The sequence below is a fragment of the Peromyscus maniculatus genome, chromosome 12 (genome assembly GCF_049852395.1).
Source record: "Peromyscus maniculatus bairdii isolate BWxNUB_F1_BW_parent chromosome 12, HU_Pman_BW_mat_3.1, whole genome shotgun sequence".
NCBI lineage: Eukaryota > Metazoa > Chordata > Mammalia > Rodentia > Cricetidae > Peromyscus > Peromyscus maniculatus.
The window spans coordinates 53,199,848-53,220,342 of record NC_134863.1 but is presented as its reverse complement, the minus strand read 5'-3'; the positions used below and the strand labels follow the sequence as shown (position 1 = coordinate 53,220,342).

Sequence of the window (20,495 nt, the reverse complement as noted above, 5' to 3'; positions counted from 1 at the left end):
CTTTCAAAGTCTACCTAGAATTTGAATCAAACTGCAGGCTTCTATGTCCTTTCTATGTCTTTGAAAGAAAAGAAGAAGAAGAGTAATTGTGTCTTCCGTTGGAAACAGGTTCTTTGCAGATATACCCTAATTATGATGAAGCCACACAATGTTTGAAAAGGCACTAACCCAACAGGACTGGAGACCTCATAAGAGAAGAAGAGGGAAGATGAAGACAAGAGGGGTAATAGTATCTGGTGGCAGACCAGGGAACAGATTGATGTAGCTGAAAACTAAGAGACAGCAGAGAGTGACATCTGTCATTCACAGCCAAGACAGGGTAAGGAAGGATCCTTCTGGGCACCAATAGAAAAGCATGGCCTGGGGCACACTCAGATTTTGAACTTCTTACCTCTGCAACTGTGTGAATAGATTTTCATTTTAAACCACCCAGCTTTCAGTAGTATGTTAAAGTAGCTCTAAAAATTAATATCTATGCCAAGGGATCTGCTGTATCTTCTTTTAAAATACCATGTTATTGTATACAGAATTCTTAAGAACACAATTAAAGCAAATCATCTTAAATACAGCTGTGAAAAGTATTTTAAGCAAGACAAATGTGTGCCTTTTTCACACAATCAAAATAGAAACCATGTCTTTCATAATTAAACTAACAATTTAATAGCTAAATTCACATTTGGACTAACATAATGTAAATCATAATAAGACAAATTATTGTGATAAAGCTGAAATACGTAGTCTATAGGTTGCTTACTTTTCCATCAAGAGCTTAATATTTTCTCCCACTTCCTGCCTCTTACATTTACAGAGGGAAAAAATGTCATATATAATGTGCTAATAACATCAGAGTAATTTTTAGATTATGAGAGTGCTTGTTAATCAAAGAAGACGTCAAGTTAATACAGTGTGTTAATGTTTTTTTCTAATAAGCACAATTTTGATTATGTGAGCATCTGCCATGAGGCTTTTGTTCAGGAACTTCTGCAGAGAAGTGCTGTTTTAGACAAAAAGCCATTGGCTTCCCTTGTTTTCATGCAAATCTCTTAAAATTAAGGTATTCTCATGAAAATCTAAGTATGTTTTCAATTGGCTGAGTAAAGTGATTGGCTTTGTGTCATAATACATTTCAAAAGACGGGCATAAGCAGCCGAGAAAAGGATCTTTGAAATCTGGGTAGAAGACTTAGAATAGGTCAGAACAATTGCTGTGGGAACATGAGGATTTGAGTTCAGATCTCAGCACTGAGGTGGAAAGCTGGAGATTGGATGCTCACTGTTCTGTGCAGGATAGAGATGGAAGGATGTTGTGGATTACTGGTCAGCAGCTTTGTTTTCTGTTCAACGAGAGACCCTGGTCTAAAAGATTAGTGTGGAGAATGCCAGAGCAGGATACCCATGTGCTCCTCTTACCTCCGTGAGCATACGCACAGCCATACACACCTGTGAACACGTGTGAAAACCACTTCCACAGACGTATACATACACCAAAAAAGAAAAAAATAGGTTTGACAAAATAGTTGCAGTGAATTATTTTGGTACACAAACAATATCACCATCATGATTGCCCAATTTTGGACTAAATAAAGATAAGACTTGTGACATGCCCAAGTTGGTAAAGAAAAGCCCAAGAGACCTCAACTCTACACAGCAAACTCCAGGCAACTGAGGAACAGGATAACCAGAGAGGAGACTGTCCCCAAGGAAGAGAACACCAATTAGTTATCCAATACCAAATGACCAGCCCTGAAAACATACATACAAGTAACATTATACAGATGGAACAGGTTATGTTTAGGAATATATACATATATACGTGCAAGAACAATTAACAAAAAGAGGCCATGAATTTGAAAAAAGATCAATGGAGTTTATATGTGAGGATTTGGAGGGAGGAAAGGAAAGGGACATAATACATAATTATATTACAATCTCAAAAAAATGAAACAAAAGTAAACTTAAGCTTTTGATAATAAAAAAATATGCCTTCAGAAATCCCCAAATGTGTGCACGACATAATAGTCTAGTGTTTTAGTGTAACCACTCTTGGTCACTCTCATAATTTGAGTTCATAAATATCTTTGCTGTGGCAGATATTCAAGGTAACTGAGCTGGCAAATGGCCTGAATCTGAGATGTCTTTGCTAATGCCCATTCCTTCCTGTTTGTCCATAGAAGACAGCTTGGCCCTAACACTCTATTCCTCTGATCCTAATGTTTCCTCTTTTGAAAATTCTGGCTGTGTGCTCTTGGTACATCTGCTTTCCATGGATGAGTACACAATACCCTTTGCTTGATTACTGCCGTATCATTTCAGGGATTTCATTGGGTCCATCCCCTGCCTAAATGCCCACAAATTCTTTACTCTGAATAAATGTGGTTATGTTTTACTCTCTTTATCCTCCAATTTAGATAATTAATCCCTAAAGGACAAAATTACATAGTTTGGAAATTAGAATATCTACAGATTACAGGTTTCTGCTCTTAGTTGCTTTATCCCTGCCACGTGTCAATTTTATTCAGGTTTGCACTTTCTCACACTTCTCTCTGGCTTTTCTCCTCTTTATAGTGATTCTATCCATATGTGCCCTCTTTTAGGCAAAGAGCACATGGAAGGCCATGGCCTTCTCTTTGTGTTTTTTCTTGTTTTCTTTGTTATCCTTTTCAAATAATAAAAGCCATGGCTCTTAAGGGCTCAATGCAAAATGTTTTGACAAATTGTGCAGGTACATGGAGCAAAGAATAAGACACAGGGCATTTCTCTCCCTTCAGGAATTCTCCACATACTCTTTTGTGGTAAACATCTCCTTCCAGAGTTTGACTGGAATGAATTTAGGAAAGAATGGGAGAGATGAATTTTGAGAGAGAAAGTTATACAACTGTTTCAGTTGATGTCTGCTTAATTGTATATTCATGAGAATATCCTTGAATATGCATGGTATGACTATGTTTGTTGCTGAAATTTATCACTGAATGTGAAAACACTAACACAGAACATCATATATTGAAAGACTGGTATATTAGGAAAGCAAGAAGGATGGAATCTAGCACAAAAATACAGCACATACATCAGTTCTGTTGTAACAATATGTAACAGGCTCTAGATGCAGAGGGAGCTAAATTGGAAAATCTACTCAGATAAAGCATGTGACAACTTTGTGTTTTGTTTCTGGTTCTGGTGTCTATCTTTCATAGTATTAATAACATCTAAGGGAAATCAGATGTAATGACAACAACTGAAAATGGAAATTGAGGAAGAATTAGTTTTTGTTTGAGACCAAGAGAAAAGATGTAAGACAATCCTTTTGTACAGGGGTTTATTTAAGCCAGATAATAATACCACCTAGGTTTTTTTTTTTTTTTTTTTTTTTGGTTTTCCGAGACAGGGTTTCTCTTGTGTAGCTTTGCGCCTTTCCTGGAGCTCACTTGGTAGCCCAGGCTGGCCTCGAACTCACAGAGATCCGCCTGCCTCTGCCTCCCGAGTGCTGGGATTAAAGGCGTGCGCCACCACCGCCCGGCACCACCTATGTTTTGATTGCACTAAAGCTTCATTTGATGTATGCCGTCATTACAACAATTTTTAAAGATCCAATTCAGAATACTTGCATGGTTCTCTTTAACAATGCCCGTCACTTTGAAAGTCAGAGGCTCCTGCAGCTATGGCAGTCAAGCCTTAAATGGAAGCAGAACCTGGCATCATCCATGATGTGCTGCGATTTGGGTTTACAGGTAAAAGAGTTGTGGGCTTATACCAAGGTTTGAGGAAAAAATAATAGCACTAGACAGAGTGTACTATGGTTGGAGTTCCTATACAGAATTCCTAACAGAATTATGAATGAAGTTGTGCAGGTGAAGTCTAGGTTGCAGGGGAGAACCCATGTTGTTGTTACCCAGGAAAGCTGCAGGCACCAAGGGAAGCTGGGCCTAAAGGGGGCCATTTGTGCTGCTGTTGGCAGGGTAGTAGAAGAGGGACTAACTTTGAGCCCACATGGTGACATAGAGAGCTCTTGATGGTGGCTGTGAACCTATAAGGGTTTTCTCACTTCGTTTTATTTAGTTTAAACAAGTGATTTGTCATTTTGTAGACTTGCCTTGGTTTCTTAACTGCCATGACTCTTTTCCCTTTATTATGCCCAACTGGCAATATTACGCCTAATTGCATAAAGTATCTTCCTACTTTACCCAAGCATTTTCACAGTGTAATGGGCACCCATGACTTTTAAGATCAGTCCTTCTCCAATATTCAGACACAGGTACAACATAGTCTAATTCTTTGTCACAACGTAATATGAATGGCCTCTATTGAATTCACAAAAGGGTTACTGAATTATTCTAAAACTTTATGAATACAGTCTTTATTATGAGCATTCAGCCTGTAGAACTCCCACTGGTCCATTAAGCTTTGCTTACAACATTGAAACGCTTCTCTAGTATACATCTCCAAACTCTCAAGACTTAAAAAAGACATTATCAGGTTTGTCGCCATGACTCCACTTTCTGTGTTAGTCTGTTTACTTGTTTTAGAACAAAATACCCAAACAAAACAACATAAGGAATGAAACTGTTATTTCTGGCTCATAGTTATAGAGAATTATCAGTCCACTGGCAGGGAAGGGGACATGCCTCATATCTTAGTGGATTGGGAAGCAGAGAGCCTGGGGTGACAAGAAGTGTATATCACCTTCAAGTTCTGCCACTGGCTATCACTTCTGGATAACCTCTGTCATGGGTAACCATAATACTGAAGGTCCCATGACCTCCCCAAATGATGCTGATGGCAAAGGAATCAAAGACATGAGCCTGAGGGAATAGTTTACTTCCAAAACAGAACATCAATATATTATTGTTCTTAGTTCATTTAAAATGTTTTGTTATTGTGTTGAAACACAATACCGTAAACTCTGGGACTGAGCAATAAGATAATTTCTCACAGCTGTGCATTTGAAAGAGAATGAAACCAAGATGCTAGCACCAGTGTCTGGGGATGGCCTGCTCTCTGGGCATAGATGTTCCTTATAGCTGTCTCTTCTAATGATGGGTAGGTCATGACAGCCCCCTAAGGTCCCTTTCCTCAAGATATTTTCCCATGTATAAAGGCTCTACCCTCATGTGTTAATCTCTCCTCACAAATGCCACCTGCTGCGGGGTATTCGATCACACTGTGAACCCTGAGTTTGTGTTTGTTAATTAAATAAAATCAACCTCAGTGTCAGGAGACTCAGTTAGCAACCAGTTGATAGAAAGTAATCATAAAGAGTCAGAGGGTGTCTGTAAGACAAGAGAGAGAATACAGGAAGTAGTAGGGAGGGACTTGTGTGGCATGGGTTTTTTTTTTCTTTTGGCACCATGAAAGAGCATAAGAACGTGCTCTTTCAGAGGCACCAGCGAAGAGAAAGTCAGCTAGGTGCTACTCAACCTCTCTAGCTAGCAGGGTTTCACCCCAGCCTCTGACTCCTGAGTCTTATTGATAAATAGAATGACACAGATTTAATTAAAAGCTATATTTGGCAGCAGCTATGCAGCCAGTGCTTGCAAGAATGGAATTCCCACCTGGCCATGGCCAGAGTGGCCGGGCTGCTGCCAGAGAAGTAGGCCAATAGCTGCAGAGCCACAATTGGTGGCTGAAACAGCAGTAGATTAAAGCACAGCTTCTGTGCTGATGAAAAGCTACATCCACCTCCTGATATCATCACATTGGTGATTAGGTGTCACCATAGGTATCTAGAGAGGATGAGATTTTTTGTGCTTATCCTGTCCAAAAGTGAATTTCTTGTTCAATAATTGATCACTCCAATGGAATAAATTGACCATTCCAATATATCCCATAAGAATAATGACATTTATCCTTAGAGAGTTCCACTCTAAATATCTTGGAGATGGTAGGAAATTTTTATCATATTTAGGATATTTTTAGGTTTACAGCCAAAATACAACCACATTCCAATTACATTACTGTTTAGTATTGTGATCTCTCTTAAACTACAACAATCCCCTTCCTAGATCAAGGCTATGGCTTTCTGAATGGTCATTCTCTTTAACATTTGTTATTCTAGAGTCTACTAGAAACATGATAATCAATTTGATCCTTGAAAAAGCCACTGAGTTTGAAAATGTATTTCCACTAAAATTGACATGTATCATGTATGTTTCAGGACTCCCATCCTCATAGAAGAATAAAATACCAATGAAGATGCAACCGAGATAACACAGACTGTAAAAATGCAGTGGAAATTTTTTGGCTATGGGTCTGACTGAGCTCAGGAGATTACAGTTCAGCCTTAATATATAAGATGCTGGTCTGACAAAACACTTGCAAGAGCAGAATATTTGAGTTCAATGTTGCCATATACACTATATGATCAGTGTGTGCAATACAGAATCCTGGAGTAGTCCTGTAATCATTAGAACTTTCTGGTCGTTGAACCTAACTTACAGTTTTTAGGAAAAGGCATCCTAAAGGTATAATATGATATGAGTTCATAACAAGAACAGCAAATGCTTAAGAGTCCATGAAAGAGGAAGCACTTTTGGTTTTCCCGGAGTCTCTATTTCAATTATTGTTCTATTATTACTTCTTTTGGTTTGTTACTAAATGGGAACCTAGAATTAATGCGATAAATGTTTAATGGAAGTTTTGTTGTCAAAAATTAATATTTATCTGAAAGTTCTTTTAAGCACATAAACAAATGATATTAATTGGAAGTGAAAAAGTAAAAAACTGACTATATACAATTGAAACTTTAGAGCATCAAAATAATCTCAAGCTCCATTAAAATTCCTAGGTGAACCTAAAAGGAATTCAACATATAAGGCAGACACATGACACTATTAATCCTTTATGAGAACATTTGACTCTTTAAGATGAAAACGTATGCCCTTACAGAAAAGTGTGCAAAAGATATCAAGAGGAAAGTTCATAGAGGAATAAAAGCAAATGGCTTATAAATGTATGACAGGTTTTCAGTTTCATTTGGAACTGTTGTGAAGGCAATTATTATTTTTGCATCTGAAATGAACACCATGCTGAAGCAACATCACTTGGAGCTTATTTTCACTTTCTGCTCCACTGGTGTAAATTGATACAACTCTTTGGAATTTTCTTTGACAAGATTTACCAGTGTGTCTAGATATGTTTATAATCTTTGGCTCAGCAATTGTATTTCCAACAACCTATAAAATATAACTGGCAAGGAAGTACTAATTTATTTATAGAAAAATTACTTTTAGCAAAGAAAACTTATAAGAATTTTAGAAATTTAGGGAGAGCAAAGTATATAATTCTGGCATTATCTCATCATTAAATAGTTGTACTTTGCTTAATAACTAAGAGCATTGTACAAAAATGTTAGATAATAGCAATTTTTATAGTTATCTTTATATATAACATATTAATATTTATAATAAATTCTCTTTTTTTACTTTTTTTTTGAAACATAGTTTCTCTGTGTAGCTTTGGAACCTGTTCTGGAGCTTGCGCTATAGACCAGGCTGGCCTCGAACTCACAGAGATCCTCCTGCCTCTGCCTCCCGAGTGCTGAGATTTAAGGCATGAGCCAACACTGCGCGGCTATAATAAATTTTGTAGGACATATGGAAAAAAGAAAAATTAAAAATCTGATTAGGGTATATTAAGTCATTTTAAAACATTTTGCACAATAAAAACTGTGTCTTAGCTGAGCAGTGGTGGGGCACACCTTTAATCCCAGCACTTGGGAAGCAGAAACAAGCAGATCGCTCCAAAGCTACACAGGGAAACCCTGTCTCAAAAACAAACAAAACAAAAGAAAACTGCGTCCTAAATTTTGAGTGATGGTTAATATTTTGAAAGTATTGTGGTATTTTGTTTGTTTTTTTTGTGGGGGGAAGGGATTACTGTTGTTTTTCTTTTTTATCTTTTCTTTCTTCCTTCCTTCTTTTTTTTTTTTTTTTTTTTTTTTTTGTGTGTGTGTGTGTGTGTGTGTGTGTGTGTGTGTTTCGAGACAGGGTTTCTCTGTGCTGACCTGGCTGTCCTGGAACTCACTCTATAGACCAGGCTGGCTTCAAACTCATAAAGATTCACCTGCCTCTGCCTCCTAAGTGCTAGGATTAAGGGCATGCATCCCCACTGCCAGGCTTGAAGATATTATTGTGTGTATTTTCATGTTTTTCTCAGTTTCATAATTTTCCTGCAATCAACTTACACTATCATAGCAAAATAAGTTTAGTAAAAAGAGACTTCAATTAGGCCCAAACCAATGAATTAAAAACTAAATAAAAATAATAAAATAGGTTGACCTGTTAAATATTTCTCTTTGAAATGGTTAAAAAATTCAAAAAGTAAACCATCTACTGATTAAGCCATATTTTGTGCTTTAGTATCCAATTTTATAATTTTAACCAAAAGTTACAGTGAAAAGTATTTCTAGAGCCATGCGTGAAATACTGTTCCGAAGCAAATGTTGTTGGTCAAGGGAAATGACAAAGTGATAGCGACACTTGCTAGACATTTCCTGTGTATCAAAAATTCCATTTTTGCTAGATAATGCTCTCTACATAGACTAAATGAAAGTAAGAGTTAAATTTTGATCATTTACTTATGAAATCATTTTCCCCTATGGCTACCACATGACCACTGAATTATCTAGAAATAGCATTTGCTAGACAACAGGATTCTTATGTATAATCACCTTCTCATCAGGAAAGTGAAACCTACTTTATTTTACTCTTCTTCTAAGTCCTGTCAAGTTTATTGTTTTCCTAGTAAAAGAGAATGAGACACACAATGTTTTAGCTATTTGTATTTCATTTGCATCTGCTTAGTCTCATATATACAGATTGAACAGATATTCTTATATGTAAAAATGCAATATGTTTAGGTTGTTTATTATTTGATATCATTATTCCCCGGATATTGTGGAAGTTAATTATTATATAACTCTATATTAGAATATATGCCATGCTGAGTAGTCTATGTCAACTTGAAACAAGCTAGACTCATCAGAGAGGAGAGATACTCATCTGAGAAGACACCTCTTTAAGATCAGACTGTAGGCATGCCTGAAGGACATTTTAATTAGTGTTTGATGGGGCAGGGTCATTGTTGGTGGTGCCATCACTCTGTTGGTGGTCATGAGTTCTATAATAAAACAGGCTGAGTAATCCAGGGGAAAGCCAATAAGCCAATAAGCAGCTCCCTTCCATGTCCTCTGCATCAGCTCCTACCTCCAGGTCCCTGTCCTGGTTGAGTTCCTGCCCTCACTGCTTTTGATGTTGAGCTCTCATAAGGAAATATGAATGTAATAAACCCTTTCCTTCCCAAGTTGCTTTTTGTCAATGGTATTTCATCACAGCAATAGTAACCCTATCTAGGATATATGCTTATATTTAATTCTACAAAATAATTGCATACTATTCAAAAGTTTAAAACTTAAAAGAGAAAAGCTTGTCTGAACATCAAGGTTCACATTTTCACAATTTTCTCGTCTTTAAAGAAGATGGACAAACTAGTGTTAAATATCTGCAAAATTAATTGAATATTACATTAAACTTGTTAAAAATATAAAATGAAAAATCCACACTGTATAAAATAAAGTTCCTTAAAGGGTTTTTTTTTATTGACAAAACGATTCCCGATAAATTTGTATCAGTTGCTTTAGTATACTTAACATATTAAAATTAAACATGATTCTGTTGTAAAAATATCTGTACAAATGGTTTTTCTCAATTGCATATCAAATCACGTGTGTGCTGAACTGTTCACGTATCCATGTCACAAACTCAGCCTGCTCTAAAATGATGCCAAATTAGTAGTATTTCCATGACTCTCCCTTCTCTACAAAGTGTCCTCCAGGGAGCTGTTTCAGCCCAGGTTCCTATCTCCTGCTTACATTCCCCACTTTCTTACCAAGGTTTCATCATTTTCATTCTTCCTTTTACCAAAATAAGACATTGAATTTGCCTATAATTTGCCCTAAATTCCCTTGCCTTTATTTCATTGCCTATGATATTTGACCCATATACATCATCATTTCCTTATTCAGCTGAAACTTTATCCATCCTTCAAAAGCTCACAAGTCTTTCCCTGAGTGTCCTGGAGATTGAATTCTTGTCACTGGGCTCTCAAGTTGTCCTCTGAACTCCATATGCATGCCACGACACATGTCCCAAACCAAACCTCACACACTAAATGTAAAAACATTTTTTTTGTTTGCTTGGCTTGGTTTGGTTTTCAGGACAGGGTTTCTCTGTGTAACAACCCTGTCCATCCTGGAACTCAGTCTTGAACTCGTAGAGATTCATCTGCCTCTGCCTCCCAAGTAGTGGGATTAAAAGCATTCACCATCACTGCCAGGCTGAAAAAATAACTTTTAAATAAGTCTTCTCCTGGCTTTTAAAAACTGATTATTTTTTACTATGATTTTTCTTACTCTATTATTTGTAGATTCTTTGATTTATCTGATCATTTAAAAACTCATTTTAGGATTTAGCATTGTTGAAAAACCTCCAAATATAGCAGAATATGAAGATGTAATTCTGAATGGTTTTATTAAATAAGAAACACAGAGCCAAATGCAGAGTTAAAAGCCCCAGAGGTCAGAGAGCAGTAGCTAAAAGCTGAGACTAAAACTGTCTTCTTACCACCCCCTGCCGCTGTCATCCTTCCCCTAAGAAAGAGACCTACTTTCTGTGTGTCTGACTTTTTATTGACTTTCTGTTCTGCCTTCTCATTGGTTGTAAACCCAACCACATGACCTCCTTATCACTGCCTGTCTATACAGACGTCTAGGTCTCTACGGTTGGTATTGAGATTAAACATGTGTGTCTCCAAGCTGGTGATGTCCTTGAACACACAGACTCTGCCTGCCATGTGATTGGCTTAAGGGCATGTGCTACCACTGCCAGACTTCTGCTATGATTTGCTATTAGCTCTGACCCCCAGGCACTTTAATTTATTAACATACAAATATAATCACATTTCAGCACAAATAAAAATCACCATAAGTATATTTTGGTTCAATATCAATTTTTAATTTAGTAGGGAGACAAGACTTTTTGTTATGATGGAATGAACAATTTGGAGAAAGACATGCCAGATATAAATTGGCATGTCATAAATATCTGAATGAAGTAGATAGTACACATGGTTTAGCTGACTACAATATAATTTAGGAAAATAAAATTTTAACATTGGATATGTATTTATTTTTTTCACCACACAGGTACATATTGGAATGGGCAGTGATTATGTTTTATTCATCTTTGATTCATGTTTTAGCCAGTGGGGATGCTGGGTAAATGTATATCTAAGTCATTGATATCTAACCACCAAAAGATGCTTAAGAAATTGATTTAATATCTTGCTATATGGGCCAGTGAGGTGGCTCAGTGGAGAAAGATGTGTGTTGCCAAGTCTAGCAGGTCGAATGTGAACTCCAGGTCCCACATGGTGGAAGGAAATAACTAATTCCCACAACTTTTTTTCTGGTCTCCACATGCATACTATAGCATGAATGCAGACACACACATAAATAAATATGGAAGTGTAATGAATTTTTAAACAGATGCCTACTGCATATAAAGTGTTTATAAAGAAAAACAACACAGTATTTTGAATTTGAAAAATAACACAATAATAAGCCAACACAGAGGTAGCATTTGTCTGCAAGCACTAGGGTGAAATTTTAATCTTCTGAGTATCAACCAACTACTGAGAATGGAATCACTGCTTTTTACACATTAGGAGCTCACCTTGGGTTTTCTGGTAGTATTTGTGTATCTATAGACTAAGCATATATAGACTTTCAATCAGAGTTTCAAAGTTACCATTTTAAATATTGAAAGCCAGGTCACATATTTTGAGAACTAGTATTAATTAGAAAATTTTCTTGTAGCTGATCTAGTAAAAGCATATAACCACAGAATGGAATTTTGGCATTTATAATTCCACTTAATAAAACAATGTTTTAAAATGACTTTTATTTTGAAATAACACATTTATTGGATAATGCTTGGGTCTTATAAATGAATGACTAAATAAAAGTATTTTAACATGATAACCTAGAGATAATAACCACTGCATATTTTTGTACATAAATTTGTATGTATCTTTTATGCATATTTATATTACATTATTTTAAAAACAATTGAAATATATCATATGTCATATTTTCACTAAGATTTTATTTTAAATATCTGTCAATACAACAGTTACAGTTGCATAATATGTTATATAAGGACAGGAGTCTAGAGATTTATTGTATTCTCTTTTGTAGATAATTAAAACATTGGGCTAAATCTTTGTATGAATATCTGACAATGTCCTTAAGGTAAGATATTAGAAATAAAGTGAAGGTTCAAATGTCACTGTCTGCATCCTTACATACTACTTATTTATATCTATTGGAGAATCAGTTCCTGCCCTGCTTATTTATTTTGGATAATACAGGACTGCTAAATTAGTTAATAAGTACAAAATAAAGGCCTTCCACAAATTATGCAATCAGACTACTTACCTATGAACCTATAGTCCATTGCTTAAGTCAGATTTGTATTTCTTTTTAATAAGGCTTTATATCCAACTACTACATAGCTTCCTGAGACTAAGGGGCCAGGGACATGATGTAGCTTAATCTATCATCAACATAGCTCCACAAAATGAGTTTAGTTGCTTATGCAACCCAATTTATTTCTTCACAGTTCTAGAATCCACAATTCTTAAGACCAAGGACTCAAAAATGTCACTTTTTCTGGAGGCCTCTATGCTTGGCTGAAAGATGGGTGCTTTTTTCTAATGTCTTTATACGGTCCTTCTTCTGTATCTAATTTCCTCTTCTTATGAAAATATTCATTTTGGATAAGGATCTACCCTCATGACCTCATTTAGCTTATTTAAAGACTGTCTCTGAATTTAATCTCCTTCTGTGCATGAAGGCTGTAAAATCTCCATATTGGGGATAATATTCATCATATACATTTTTATCGTTACTCATTGAATGATAATAATAATGCCTTTTCTGATCTAAGGTATAATAACAAAAGACTTCATACAGCTATAATTCATTCAGTAAAGAACAAAGCTTCTCTCACTTCACTACTAAAGTTCATGAAAGTGGTAACTGGATTTATCTCGTTGGCTTATGACCATTCAGTACTATCTTGTTTAAAACAGAACAAATGCACAGTATACAGTTGTGGATCACACGAAAACTGGGAAAGAAGTATCCAGTTCCTAAGAAACTGTGATAATTGGTGCTAATGGAAATCAAGGAAGTACTATGTCACTTTCAAAGAGGGTACAATATCAAGGGAAAGACGCCAACATTTGAAGTCAGATAGCAAAGCCATGCTGCAAGTTGACATTCCCTCAAAGACTAAGCTAGTAATTTAAAGGTGTGAAGCAGCTGAATAAGAATATTAGGAATGATCAAACCTTATATTAACTAGAAAATCAATTCTAAACCTAAACACAATTGCAGTGTATGTGTGTGTGTGTGTGTGTGTGTGTTTAGGAACTTCTGTGGCACTGTGCTGCTCTTACTAAAAAAAAGATAATTGAATTGAATGAGCAATCCTATTTAATTATCTATTTTTAGTAAGAGCAGCACAATTGCACAACAGTTTCCATAACACAGATTTAAAAATTATATGGTAGGTTTGAAGACATCTTAGAAAACACCATGGATCTAACTAGTTAAGTTTTATAAAAGTGTGGGAGCCCACAGAGGTTTCCTAGTGAGATCTGAGCTTGCTTTATCCAGCAGAACTGCATAAGAGGATATGATTGGACCATAGGCCTGGGTGCCAGGTGTTTGTGAGGGTCTATACTTGGTTGTATCTAGCAAGGGGAGGTCTTTTGCCTCGCCCCTTGGCATTGTTATGAAAACCCCTTTTGAATAAAGTTCTGGGCCATTGGGTATTGACCCAGGTTCTCCCAAAGCTATCCTGTGTTTCTGTCTTTCTTCCTCTCATCGGCTAGGCCTATCATTCTACCTAACGTGTTTTATTCCTCTCTTCTCCTCATACAGGAACCCTGAAAAAGGTGGGGGCTGGTCCTGCACATAACAGAAACCATTTCCAAATAGTAACATGATCTAGATATTCTCTAAGTGTCTTCATATTTCAAAATATTTAAAAATTATACCAATTTTATGTATATGAATTATTAGGTAGAATAATTTTCCCTCCCTTCTGCAAGGGCTTATTACCACAGATTATTACTAAGATTCTCTGTAGTAAAAAAAAATTTCATATTGGACCCACTGCCATGAGCTAATGCTATGTCTTCATTTTTTCAAAGTCACTGTTGATCCCCCTTTTCTGCTACTCATATATCTGAGCCAAAGTAGCATATTTACCAAATGCTGAATGGATCCCTTTACTAAAGTCGCTCAGAAAAGAAAAAGTACGTATTGAGTATTTTATATTCTACATTAGGTCCAGAGCTTGATTTAACCCATGGCTATGTGTATATATAAATTTTCATAGACACAGTTAATACATTTCCGTTTTTATAGGCCCCTCAAACTTTTCTAATAGAGGTGAAGGCTGTTTAATCCCTTCTATTTGAGAGATTTATGGATAGAATATATATGCATATATATCCTGACTGCTGCTTCCACATTTGGCTCCTTTTTGAATCAGCTATTAATTTGGGAAGACAGTTTAAGATTTTCAATAAATATTACATGTTGCTGTTTAACACAGGATGGATTTATCCTTTCAGACTGGGTTGAGTAGTCCTGAAATGTTTCAGATGGTAGAGCATCCATTTACATGTGGAGTCATATGATGCATTTGGCAGCAATGGAAACTTCTCTAAAGTCTTCAGCTGAAGAGCCTGCTGAGCTAAAATGTCTCCATGCATTTTCTTCCTCATATTTAAGAGAACTGTAAATTGCTGGAAACAGCTACTTCATTTCTGTTCTCTGGCCAGTGCTTGAATCCCGGGAGGCATTCCATGGGATCTGAATTTGATGGCTTCAGGACATCCTCCGGTGGACTTTCCTTAGAAACCACAGCTGAACTGGCTGCCTTTAGCAAGGAGTTTTGAGCCAGCAGCAGGCTGCATTGCCTCTCCTCCCTAGAGGGAAAGATCCCTTTTGATCAGGTTTACAGTCACCTCCAGGTCAAAAGGGAACACCTTGCATTATGTCTTACTGGCTCTTCCCCATCTTGGAGTGGAGTCCATCTGCTCCCTGACAGCATTTGTTTAAACTTGGATAGCAACCTAAAGAAGGGAAAAGGTCAGGCAAAGGATGAAATGTAAAGAAATCCAGGTATGCATTGACGGCCAGATGGTTGGGTTGGAGAAGTGCACTCCCATCCAGTGTTGGAATCCAATGATGCTGAGTTCTCCCTGTTCTCACTTCTCTAGTTTTGCTTTTCCTCTTAGGTTTAAGACCCATGACCTCTTCTGGGTAGAATCGCTTTGGCAGGGCAGGAGGTGAAAGTAAAGTGTTTTGTAATTGAACAAGTAGTTTTCTTCTGAGAAAATGGCAAAATCATAATAAAACAGGCCCTATCCTGTAATTTTCATGCAAACACCTTAAAAGAAGAAGTCACTCATATTGCTGAATAATAGTATGACTAATACAGAAGATCAAACACCATCTATTAAGATCATTTAAGGAAATGTGCTGTGTATACATTTATAAAGGTTTAATAAATATCACATCCAGTAACATAGACAACTAGAAAAGTGTTATCTAACTAGTTTTGGTTAGTGAGAAACTACAAACCTCCTATCATAGATGGCTTTCTTTTCTGTGTTATCATCACCTTCATTGCAGAGATATTTCTATGGGACAAACAGGTGTTTGTTTAGACTCCAATAAGGAAGGAAACATTATTGATCCTCGGGTTTATAGTCAGAATGATATGGACTGCACTTTCTTTCTTTTTTTAATCTTCATTTTCTCATTCAGTTGATAAGTGGACAGCACTGTATTTATTGGTTTGCACTATGTAGATTGACTTCAAAATATCTTTGTCAGTTACCCATGGGTGCTGGGGGTAAAAACACAGTATAAGGGATTGATATTTGAGCAGAGTGCCCACATTAGCTCATCATAAAGTCCCTGTTTTAGCTTTCTGTATAACAGAAGAACAGTGACCTCTTTGGATATGTAATCTTCCACACAAACATGAGTGTGTTATGTTTTGTGTTTTAGTGTGAAGAGAAGGAAAGTCAAAGTCACACAAGAAGAGGTAATGTTGGCAAGGGAGGAATGAGATGATATTTCAGTCTGCAATCGTGAGCTGCTATTGAAATGCTAACAAAAGGGCCATGCAGTTAACAGTTCAATAGCATCATTACAATCTATGATAATTTGGCCTTTGGTGACAATGCATAGCAGAGGTAGGCTGAACAGCTTCTTCAGTACTTGTTGGAACAAAAGCCAAGGCCTCCATTGAACAGCAGCTATAACTGGTATGTCAAAAAGATTCTGACAGCCATGGTCACACTGGTACTAAGGAGAAAGACCCTGTTATTTCTCTCTCAGCTGACCATTAATTGCCTGAACTACAGGCAAGCCTGTGAAGAGAAATAAAAGTATGTTCTGGGTTGAAGAACATACATATGATTGGGATACATGGAAATAATTGGCCTATGGTTAAACTACGAAAAGTACATCACAATTTCTTTTCAAACCTGCAAATCCTTGAGAGGGTGGCTCTTTCCCAACCAATTGTTCAAACCAGGAGGTCCATTCCCAATCATTCTCCACACACTCAAAGACCAAGACCAAGTATGTCAACTAAAACTCTTGAGTAGCTTCTGTTTCTATGAGCTTCTCTCTAATGCTACCACTTCCCCACATACCATGTGTTAAGAACAATCTCACCACATTGAAACTGACTTCTTTCCTACCAAAGCATTTGTTATGGAATGGAAGTCAGATTTTAAATTTCATGTCTGGAAAATGTTCATTTCATCTTCCACATCTCCCTTTTAATATATGTGATATTTATGTGTATTAACTTTAGTTTTAAAATATGTCATTTTTTTGAACTCTAGGTTTTTTTCTACACATTTTTCTCAGTTTGTTAGACTACTCCTTAATGTCACCCAAATACTATTCACCCATCAAGTGTTAATTAAGATGCAGTAATAAGCTAAGTAATTTGGACTGCATTAAAAAGTATAGACTGTTATTATGATAGAGCATCTTATGGGTTGAGGTGGTCTCTTCTCCTAGCTCACAAAGGGCTTCCTAACATTTTGCTAAGATTTCAATTAGCATTTCCATTTCCCACAATAAAATAGCTAATGGATTTTAAAGTGGACACCTTCCTGTCAGAAGTATAATAGACTGCTGATGTATTTCCTTAATAGTACTATTCTTTAACAGAATCATCTCAAATCACTTTTATTCTGTCAAGCTTTTGAAGCATAAGCTGGGAAAATATGAAAGATGAACCGGATAAGCTTGACTACCTTTTCTCATCAGTCATATTCCCTGTGTTAATTGTTTGTTGGTGATTTTGAGTTCACAGTAGCAAGAGTTATTGGAATGGCTTTGCTCAGTGTTCTCGTTATATACAGATAGCTTTTCTACACAGAAAAGACAGCAGAAATCCCAAAAGCCCTGCTCTCCAAACCAGTCCTCGTTACATCCTGTTGCACAAACCAGACAAAAAAAATTTGGAACTCATTCCCTCCATGCATCTCTAACTTTATCTAACTATGTTTATGTACTGCTGCACGGATTCCCTCACATGAATATCATGTGAATAGTTGTCTGATATTCGACACCATGGCACATGGCACATAGCACATCTCCTAAGATCCCAAAGAGCACAAAAATCAAGGAAATTATTCCAGGGTAGCTGAAAATCTCAAATCTTCCTACTCAAAAAGAAATTTTTGCTACTTTTCTCATTTCTGGAGTAAAGTGATACTGTGTGGTACATAGTCAATAGATAAGCTACAATAAAGACCCACAGCGCTGCATGTGTCCTGTCTTTCATTAGACTCACAATTCACAATAATTTAAGAGAGACAAAAGTAAAAGAGGCAGAGATTCAGAGTTCTGCATCTGTGTCTTTTTCCTCTCGTTTTAATTTCACTCTGTTTTGTGTATGTGTGGAACGAGGGAATCCTTTCTGACTCCCAGGTGCATTTCGGCCATGAATGGATATCATTTCTAACTACTATAGCACTCCCACAGTTTCCCATACACAGAGAAATCTGATGCAAGCACACTCTTCTTGGTTCCCTTTCCTCCTGGTGGACATTTTACATAGTTATTATGAAATGGTGTCTTCAGAAATTCTTTCCTTCAGGATTCCTTTTATAGGCTATAATATCCCTCCCAACTTGGAAATGTGAGCATGCCTATATATTTCCCATTTCTTGACTGTTCTGGCAATTTTCCCTGAAAGGGAGGAAAAAGCTTATAAAATTTCTGTTGCCTCCCCCGCAAAAGCAGAAACATCTGCAGGAGTCATGAGTAGCTTGTTGGCGCTGCTGAGCGGCTCCAGCCTGGAGTTGATTATCTCGCCTGCTTTGGCCATGTCCATGCCGTTGAGGAACACACTGAAAACTTTCTGGGAAGACTCATTATAAATAATGGGGACATGAAAAAGAAGAAAGGGAAAAACGTCCAAGCTACTTTAGCATACAGATTTTATGAGTACCACAAACTAAAATCATTAGACCACCAAACTGCACAGTTAGAAATCAAGATTGAAACTAATCAGGATGCTACTTTCTGTAAATACAGCTGTTTGGAGAATTCAAAAAGAAGAAAAGAAAGAAAGAAAGAAAGCCAGTTGTTTCGTGACACTTTGGGATAAGAAATGGCTACCGCCCTGTCTGTGAGTCTCAGATTATATGATATCTCACAGTAAAGTTGGCTACGAGTAGCATTTTCTGGCTCAAGTACATAAGCATTTTTATTCTTTGAAATAGCTGAACAGGTGCAAGTCATGTCTGTCTAGGAATGCTTACACATGAAAGACTCAACTATTTCCTGAATTGATTCAATCCAACTAGTGTTCCATAGACCTTGTTGCAAGCTTTCTGTAACCTCAATTCAATCAGTTACTTAAGAGATGAAAATAACCCTATTTTTTTTTACAACCTGCACTAACACAATTATTTTGTTTTTCTACCAGAACAACAGAGAGTGTCAAAATGTTTCCTGTCATTTTGTCAGGATTTTCAGGGGAGAAATATGAACAGGCAAGACTAAAGAATGCCTGGCATTAAAGATTAGGTAAGAAATTCAGAGAAGACCCAGTAGGTACCCAATGAAATATTAGCAATTAGTGAGCTGAGAATAGTTCACTGGAATAAATTATTGTAGCCTAGGGTTATGGAACATGACTGCATTAGAACACTTTAGAGAGTTTGGTGAAAAACAATGCTATGTCCCACACCTTTCTGATTCATATTGTCTAGTTATTGCCTATATGTCTTCAGGTGCTAGTCACATACCTGGCCCAAGGACAGTAGTTTTTACACCACTGCTCTAAGAGATAGTGGAGAAGACAGATGAGATTTCCAGAGAGTACAGTACTGAAGGAGGCCTCTGATACCTGGGCTCATGGGCTACCCACCAGTATTCAATGACAGCACAAGCTCATGTTCTCCTGGTCAGGAAGAAAACTAAGTGCACCACTACCAAGCAAGACCCTATTTACATGTCTGGATAATCTAAGGCGACTTTACCACATAATCTCTTTTTAGACATCTATATATCTGGTCAGGCAGGAAAAATTAGAGTTCTGAGCCAGCATGAGCTTCAAAAGATGACTTGTCTCAAAGAAAGTCTACTATATCTTTGTTTTGTGTATATATATATATATGTATATATATATATATATATATATATGTATATATATATGTGTGTGTGTGTGTAATAAAGATATGATAAATAAATACATATGTAATGTTATTGTATATTTATATTATATATAATATAATTCTTCAAATCTACTCTTTTGAAATTGATTGCTGTGACAGCTCAATGACTCTTCACTCTTTTCCTATGAAAGCCTGTTCTACTCTAGTACCAGCCCAGCAACCCTTCGAGACATGTGACTCAGGGGCAAGTCTTTCCTCACTATGTAGTCAGACTTTTGTTCAAGGCCCAACTGGCAGACTCACTAGAGCAAAATCAGCCTCCTAGCTCTGTTTAGCCAAGAGTAACACCCTACAAGGGATGTCACCATTGCTCTCCCCCAAACTCATCTACTTCTAAAACGTTTCCCTATTAACTCCCCATATTCTCCCATAAACATACTAAACTAGAAGCCATAATATGTACACAAAGAGTCCCTTGGAGGAAACTACATATGAGAAATCATTTTAATAATTTAGAATGGTTTCCTTTGAAGATTGCAAGCATCACTAAGACTTTTTAAGTGAAAAGTATGTGATGTGTGATGGCTCAGTTGTTGAGTCCTATTATTCTTATAGATGACTCGGCTTCAATTCCCAGCACCCACATGGTGGTTCACAAGCATCCATACTCCAGTTCCAAGGGAACTGGTGCCCTCTTCTGATCTCCTTGTG

At 36.8% G+C, this 20,495-nt stretch overlaps 1 pseudogene; it reads right to left on the bottom strand.

Moving 5' to 3' along the window:
* Positions 1-18,496, bottom strand: part of LOC102924134 (collagenase 3-like) — a 50,352-nt pseudogene extending 31,856 nt beyond the window's left edge.
* Positions 18,497-20,495: the final 1,999 nt, after the last annotated feature.